At 42.9% G+C, this 6,082-nt stretch overlaps 2 pseudogenes; one reads left to right on the plus strand and one right to left on the minus strand.

Moving 5' to 3' along the window:
• Nucleotides 1-473: 473 nt before the first annotated feature.
• On the minus strand, nt 474-2,311 carry LOC116624774 (annotated as a pseudogene).
• Nucleotides 2,312-3,949: 1,638 nt separating this feature from the next.
• Nucleotides 3,950-5,880, plus strand: LOC116624753 (annotated as a pseudogene).
• The last annotated feature ends 202 nt before the right edge of the window (nt 5,881-6,082 follow it).

Consider the following 6,082-nt stretch of genomic DNA (forward strand, 5'->3'; position numbering starts at 1 on the left):
CAGTGTTATTCACCTATGAACATAGATACATTGTGGTAAATAGCAATTGATGAATTACATAAAGAAACTTGAGGGAAAGGAACGTTTAGACACAAAAGAATACATACTATATTTGGTTTGGAACTGAGAGTACTAGTTACCTTTGGAGAGGGTGGAGGGGATAGTTATTTGGTAGGGCTGCTAGTAATGTTCTTCTTCTTGATGAGAGTACTGATTATGTAGGTGTGTTCACTTCTCAAAAAATTTACCAAGCTGCGCACTTAAGATTTGTGTACTTTACCATGTGTATGTTATGCTTCAATAACAAAATTATTTTTTTCCATTTTTTTCATTTAATCTCTGAAATCTGTTCATTTTTTTCTTCATTTACAAAAAGAGGAAAGGGCTCAATTTATCACTTGCTCTATAGCTCTCTGAGTTTGGTCAAGATCCCAAGCAGCTTTGTGTGACAAGCGTAAAGGGTGTCGAGTCCAGCTCTTTCTGGAGCGAATGACCCTTGTCCCCACGACCCTTCAGAGCTTGGACTGCAGTGGTTTCAGGTACTTGAAGTAAGACTCATGGACCTCTGATTTGTTCAGTGGGGATTTCTTGGCCCACTCAAACAAATTCTCATAACACGTTCCCATCATAACGGCCAAGCACAGAGCCGAGTGTCACATCCTGAAAATCAAACGCATCCACCAAAGCAACAGCATCTGGGCAAATTGCAATCAGCAACTCCTTCATGCGCTGATTTACTTGGGTAATCTGAGATTCTGTCATGATGCTTCCCTGAAGAAAATCCCCTGCCTTCGGACTGATTCCATACAGACAATACAAGAGACATAAATTCCTTAAGACAGTATGGACAGATTTATCTTGAATTTTGAGGTTTTTCTGAAAAGAGCTTAACTGCCACATAGTGACAATGTGCCTTGCTTGCTCAAACAAGGTCAACGGAAGTTAGGTTCCATGCTACCTCTTTGCTTTTTCTGTGAATCACTTCATTTTGAAGGTTTTTTGCAGCAAGTTCTACCAATCTGGCTGCACGAAGTCTGTATGCTTGCGTTAGGCTGTCAGGGCTGTCAACGTCCACCACAGTTGGCCACAGGGCCACCTGCTGCAGCTGGATGCGCTGAGTGGGCAGGTCAGTCAAGTAGGACCCCATGCCGCACACCAACTTCCCTGAGTGCACTTGGTCGTAACTTTTCATCAGGAACCTAGCCGTCTGCAGCATCATGACAGTGGTCTCTCCCTCAAAGGTGCAGGTGGGGGTAAAAGTGACATAGATATTTGGAAGGCCACTGCCGCGAGAGTAGCCATGTCCACCAAGCGCCACCCGACAGGCTTCGATAGCAGCATTAGTTGTCCAGGAGGTGAAAGTGAGGGCGTGGAGCTCAGGCAGTTCACTCAGATCCCCTTGGCCAATGTCCTCATTAATTCAATGGTAGGTCTCCTTCATGTATGCACCTACAAACTGGAAGGCATAGGCAGTGGCCAGGAGTGGGAAGAGTTTATACTGCTGGGTCTGAAAATCCAAAATCTGTGGTTCTGGTGCACCTGGCTTGATTTCAGACTGGTGCCTCACAGTGCTGTATCGGATGGCAATGGTGCAAGCCTCGGACAGAGACCAAGCGGCTTCTCCTACAAGGAAGGACCTGACAAACACCATGGTCCCGTAGGTCAGCTTGTTACTCACAGGTTTCGCGTACGTGCCATCAGGCTTCACCTGGGCATACTTCATCAGCATGTTTTCTCTGGGAATACGATAATTGTCCATCTTCGGGTAGCCATTATCCATCTCATCATAGCCAAATTTGGGGCCGATATCTCCCACGGTAATACCTGGCAAAGGCTTATGGGTCCCAATTTCACGAATAGGTACTATGAAGGCATGTAATCCATAGCATTTCCCCTTAGTGATGAGTTGGGCAAGAACTATTGCATGATTTGAAGTCTTCCCAAGTCCACCAGGCCACCACTTGATGGAGGTCACATTAGCGCTGTTGAGAATGAACTCCTGAGTTTCAGGATCGTTAAGTGGCTGTGGTTTCCAAGCCTCAGAGATGAGTTCTTTTTAAACCACATGATTTCCTCTGGGTCTGCGATACCAAATTCCCTCATCTTCTTCACCATGTTGGCACTCTTCCTAACAGCCATCTCGTAACGCTGGCTGCGAGTGAGGAAATTCAAGTCCTCGTGCTGGAAGTCTGGGTCATTCAGGATCAGGTTCCCAATCTGTCCGCGGTGCGGGGCTGCAGTCCAGGACGTGAGTGAGCAGCTCCGGGTTGAAGCTAACGGCTTCCCGCTCCCTGCGAAGATCTTGGTTCATGGTGGCGACACGCATCGTGGGTGGCGGCAGAGGTGGAAGTGGTGGCGGCGGCGGCGACGGGTGTCCCGACAAAATTATTTTTTAAAGTCTTTTTTTGATATGGACTCTGAAAAACAAACTGAGGGTTCTAGGGGGGAGGGGGGTGGGAGGATGGGTTAGCCTGGTGATGGGTATTAAAGAGGGCACGTTTTGCATGGAGCACTGGTTGTTATGCACAAACAATGAATCATGGAACACTATATCTAAAACTAATGATGTAATGTATGGTGATTAACATAACATAATAAAAAAAAAAGTCTTTTTTTGATTGACAACAGTGTAACACATAGACCCATGCCTATACACAAGCACAAAGGCAAAGCAGAGAGCTAAAGCAGATTTTCATGTCAAAAGTGGAAGCCCATGCTCAACCGACAAAGCCACTCCCAACAGAGGCACAGTATTTGTGACTCTGGAAGCTTCTGGTAAGTAACAGTGGCTAAGCACCTCCTCTGCCCCAGGCACTATGTTGAAGGCTTTTACATATTTTGGTAGAGAATTATAGGTTCTAAAAATCAGAAGAATTTACTAATGACTAGTCCAGTCATTAGTGACACACAAATATCTTATACATTTTTTAATTTTTTTAAATTTAAGTAATATGTTTATGGCTTAAAAGCTCAAATATAACTGCCTTCCCCCTCCCAAAAGAAAGGAATCTAGCATTCCTTGCCTCAGGCTTTCTGTCCTCAATTTCAGCTTTCCAGGGGCAACCACTTCCAAATATTCTTAATGTTTCTTGTGGTATTTAGATCCATATTTCAAAATAACCAGCCGATATACTGCTAATTTCTTGATTCCAACCACCTTTAAGTATTCTTTGTTTTCATATTATGAAAACTGAGAATTTAGCCTACCTACCTCCCCACATAAATGTCCCACCCTTTCACCCAATAGAGTTGTTCATTTTTTTAAATAAATGAACTTCCATTGCTTACATTATTATGGTAACATGAATATTATTCACACTGAGCCATGTAATGTATTGAATATACATTCTCTTCTTGTACAAAATTTTGCTTTTTCTGGAGTTAATTTTTAAAAAAATTTTTTTAGATTTCTAAGAACCATCTGCAGTCTCTAACACAGCTATTCCACACATCAAGCACTTTATCAGTTGTATCCAGATGTCTGACAGCTTCGCATGCAAAATTTCAGCCAAGTCTCCTATGTACTCCCCACCCTCTGGCCTCCATCTTGCCCTGTCTAGACATTCCTGAGGCTTCTCTGAGGTTCCATGAGAATAGAAGGGACAATCCCACGAGAACACTTAACATAGAAGACACACAGTGCAGCTGCCCATGATTTTAAGGGACCCCAGATATGCTTTGGGAGGTGGATGTTTGAAGGAAGTTTCGGTGGTCTCTGACACCACCTTCACCTGCATGTCCCTGATTTTTGCTGGGCTCTGCCTCTCTCCCTTCACTTACCCTCTTTGGCTGGCTTTGCACTCCTGGAAGCCCAGGTAATCCTTTCTTATAGGGTATGTGTGTCAGGTGATGTGAATGCAGTGACCCCACAAGTTCTTTCTTTGTCCTGAGTCACTTGGAGTCTGTTCTCTTTTCTCAGTTCATTTTCCTACAACAACCCTTTCCTGGGATGATCAGTTCAGGTAACCAGTATAGCTGATGCCCTGCCCTGAGAACACGCAGGAATAGGAAGAATTCAGAGGGGGGGTGGTGGGGGGGGGCGGTTTATACATTTTCTTACACCAAGCCATGCTGACTTCTTTCCCTTCTGCTTGCTCCATTTCAGCTTGACATTGATCTTTTTTTTCTCTTCATTGTTGGTCACTCTCCAGAAGTTCATGTTCAAAGGCAGATTATGGATTCCTTCTCATCTTACACACATGACTAGATTGGAAAAAATGGGGCTTGTGGGTGTCCTTGCAAATGCCATGACAGAATAGCAACCAACATCTCACCAGTCCATGAATGGTCCCCATCTCCGTGCAATCCAGCCTCTACCCTCTGATTTGGCATTTCCCCCAATTTTGTATTTCTCTTCTCTACCACTTTTTATTCCCCAGTTGGCTTGAAAGTTTGTAAAAACCAATTGTTCTCTGCTCAGTTTTTCACTTTGTAACCTCCAGATGTTTGCTTATCACTACCAGGCAGTGTTTGGTTTTTTTTTATCCTAAGTCAAACGGCCTTAATTTTTTTTATTAGTTTCAGAGGTAGAATTTAGTGATTCATCAGTTGCATATAACACCCAATGGTCATTACATCAAATGCCCTCCTTAATGCCCATCCCCCACTTATCCCTTCCCCCTCACCCACCTCCCCTCCAGACTGCCTTAATTTTTTGAAACTCTAATTTCTGTTTTAATCAGCTTTTAAGGCAAGAACCAAATACTTTCTTGAATCAGCAACATTTCTCCCTCAAGCGCCTACCCCCCTCCAATTATTAGCTGGAAAATGCTTTACCTTGATTCTGCAAGGAATCAAGAGGTTGGGCAACCCGGACAGTTTTTATCCATTAAACTGGTCCCAGATGTTTTTTAAAAATGTGATGATTGTGCGATTTTGTTAGTAATTTGCTTTTACTTAAATTAGTGTAATATGTTTTAATATCTTTTTGTTAGTACTTTAGATGCTCTTGCAAAAATGTGACATAAGTAGAGAATCATATAATAAACTCCAGGTACTCTTTCAAAAATTAAGTCAGGGACAATCTCATTTTGTCTATACCCTCACTTACTCCCTGACACCAGGGTTATTTTGAAGCAAATCCCAGACATTATATACTTTCAACTCTACATTGTTGCTCTAAGATTTCAAGACTAAACCCCCTTGGTGCCCGAAGGAGTCCACCACTGCGGAGCTGCCTTCCAAGGGACTGGGACTCCCGTGTGCTGTGCCAGGTCCTGTGCCTACGGCTGTGGGGAGCTGCACACCTAAGGTGACAAATTTGTTGAATTCTTAAATGATGGACTTAAGGAGAAAAAGATGATACAGAAGGATAAGTCCTTTCCCAAAGATGTCTGGAAGTTGGGAGCTGGAAGTGAATGGGGAAGAAGCCAAATTAGTGTGGAAAATTGCTGGAGAAAAGATCATTGTCATTTTAAACATTTACAAGAGCATTTACAAGAGCATCCCACAATCCCATCCTTCATGGGGAGGAGAAGCCCTCCCAAGGACAGAAGGTTGAAGAACAGGAGCCTGATTGACGTCCACTCCCAATTTTGTGGCTGAAGTTATAAAGAATGGTGACAAGAAGGTCCTTGTGCTGGACTGTCACTATCCAGAAGATGAGGTTGGACAAGAAGAGGAGGACAAAAATGACATTTATCCATCAGGGAAGTGAGTTTTCAGTCTACTGGCGAGTCTGAATGGAAGGACATGAATTACATACTCAACACCGAGTCCCTGGCCTGGGCCTTCTATGACCACCTAATGGATTTGCTGGTGGACCGCGGGGTGGTGAATAACACTTCTGCGGATGAGTAGGTGGAGCCCAGCACAGCCCTGGAGCACCAGGAATATATTACTCTTCTCGAAGACCGCAACAGTTTTGTCAAGAGCTGGTAGAGCAGACAACACATGAAATACCTTCATTTTATGGCCATATAGAATTATATATTATATTAATAATGTATTATGACATAATAAGATATATATTCTCATAGATTAACATATAATGATATAATTAATTCTTTTATTATATATTAATATATTGTTATATATTATGTGTACATATGTATAATATATATATTATGTGTACATATGTATA

Source organism: Phoca vitulina, unplaced genomic scaffold (genome assembly GCF_004348235.1).
Source record: "Phoca vitulina isolate PV1807 unplaced genomic scaffold, GSC_HSeal_1.0 scaffold70, whole genome shotgun sequence".
Lineage (NCBI taxonomy): Eukaryota > Metazoa > Chordata > Mammalia > Carnivora > Phocidae > Phoca > Phoca vitulina.